Source organism: Microtus ochrogaster, unplaced genomic scaffold (assembly GCF_000317375.1).
Source record: "Microtus ochrogaster isolate Prairie Vole_2 unplaced genomic scaffold, MicOch1.0 UNK27, whole genome shotgun sequence".
NCBI classification, from domain to species: Eukaryota; Metazoa; Chordata; class Mammalia; order Rodentia; family Cricetidae; genus Microtus; species Microtus ochrogaster.
The window spans coordinates 2,336,143-2,338,493 of NW_004949125.1; positions in this window are offsets into that span (position 1 = coordinate 2,336,143).

Here is a 2,351-nt window from a genome sequence, read left to right on the forward strand (position 1 = left end):
GTGAACCCCAAAGGCTGTGTGCAGATGTTTACTGCAGTAAAAGGCCTATTATATTTACCACATATTCACACTACTGATGTCTATCACTTAACAAATGGGCAGAAACAATGCGACTGGTGAATACCCAGCCATAAAAAGTAACAAAGATCTGGCAAGATGACCGGAAGGGTGAAAGCACCTGACACACCATCCCGGTAACCTAAATTCCATCCCAGAACCCACCGTGGAAGGTGAGAACTGACTTCCGCAACTTGTCCTCTGACCTCACAGACACCGTGCCATTAGGAGTCTGAGTTCACAGACACATAATAATAAATAGTCGTCATTATTTTATTTTTATTAATGTAGCAACGAAGTACTGACACATGCTACAACATAGATGAACCTTGGAAGTAGTGCGTTGACCTGAGCCAGGTGCAAAGTCTCTTAGGTGACTCTAGTGTCACGATCTGTCTATGTAGTGCCCCCCACCAAAGGCTCTTGTGATCCTGACCAGGAGAGTTCAGAGTTGGGGGGGGGCTTGAAAGGTGATAGAGCAGGAGGGTGCTGATGTCATCAGTGAAGTCCTCCTCGGGGCAGTTCACAGCTGAATGGGATGTTAGGTGGCGGGCGCTGCCTGTTGGAAGAGCAGTCCTGGATAATGGGAGGATGATAGATGGGCATCTCTCTCAATCTCCCGCCCCCACACAATGCTCTGCCTCATCACAAACTGTGAGGCCAAGTGACCAGGGACTGATGCCTCTGAGACCATGAGCCCAAACAAATCTCGTCTCCTTTAACTGGACTTTGCCTGGTGTTTGGTAACAGCAACGGAAAGCTAACATGGTTAGAAAGGGCAAGTCTACAAAGTAGAGCAGAGGTGGGCTGAAGAGGGCCTGGTGATCTGAGTTCAAAATCCCAGGGTCCACAGGGTAGAAGGAGAGAAGAAAGACCCATAAGTTGTTCTCTTACCTACACGTGTGTGTCCTGGCACACACACACACATAGACACACACATGCACACGCGAGCGCAGAGTGCACCATGGCCAAAACCGATTTAAAACCCATCTTGAAGCCAACTACAAAGAAAAAAATTGTTGGGACAAGGGGAGGGACTCGTGAGGAGAGAGCTGCCACAGCCAATGGCGGTGGCACACCTGATCTGACCCCAACTGCCCGCTGAGTAAAATACCTCCCTGTGCCCAAACCCACATCTTTGGTTCTTATTTTTAAATTATTTTTATTTATTCATTTTTGGGGGTATGATTGTGTTCATGTGTGTGCGTGCACACAGGTATGCAGGTATGCTTGAACACGCACATGTGAGGGCAAGGCAGAGGTCAATGTCAGGCACCTTCTCCAGCCAGTCCCCAACATATCTTTTCCAATCACATTTTTATTTATACCGGTGGAGGGAGACAATTCTCAGCTATCTTGGGCAAAGGGATGGATTCTTTCTTTCCAACCTGTGGGTTTTAGGGATCAAACACAGGTCACCATTGGCATCAAGAGCCTTTACAGACTGATCTATTTTGTAGGACCTTTCTTTCTTTCTTTCTTTCTTTCTTTCTTTCTTTCTTTCTTTCTTTCTCTCTTTCTTTCTTTTCCTTTTTCTTTCTTTTAAGACAAGTCCTCACTGAACCTGGAGCTCACCAGTTCAGCCAGGCTGGCTGGCCAGTGAGCCCCGGGTACCCTCTCGTCTCTGCTCCCCCATCGCTAGGCTCAGGCAGAGCTCTGGAGAAGCCTGAACTGTTCATTTGCAGATTTAGATGGAAAGAGAGCTGGGCGATGAAGATACTTCTGAGCTGGAAAAGTGCTCTCTTGGCAAACATGGAGCCCTGGGTTACCTCCCCAACGCTGCATAAACTGGGCATGGCGGTGCACCCTTATACTCCCAGCCCCGGGATGTAGGGGCAAGAGGTTTGGGAGTTCAAGGTTACTCTTGGCTCTGTGAGGCCAGCCTCAGCTATGTGAGACCCTGTCTCAAAAGAAGAGAAGGGAAAGCTGGGTGTGGTGGTGTATCCCTTTAATACCAGAAGGTGGATCTCTGTGAGTTCTAGGTCAGCCTCCTCTACATAGTGAGTCCCAGGACAGTGGTGGCTATTGCACAGAGAAATCCTGTCCCTAAAATAGGGGGGAGGGAGGAAGAAAGGAAGGGAGGGAAGGAGGGATGGAGGGAGAGAGAGAAAGAAAGAAGGGAGGAAAGAAAGAAAGAAAGAAAGAAAGAAAGAAAGAAGGAAGGAAAGAAAGAAAGAAAGAAAGAAAGAAAGAAAGGGAGAAAGAAAGAGAGAGAGAGAGAGAGAAAGAAAGAAAGAAAGAAAGAAAGAAAGAAAGAAAGAAAGAAAGAAAGAAAGAAAGAAAGAAAGGGGAGG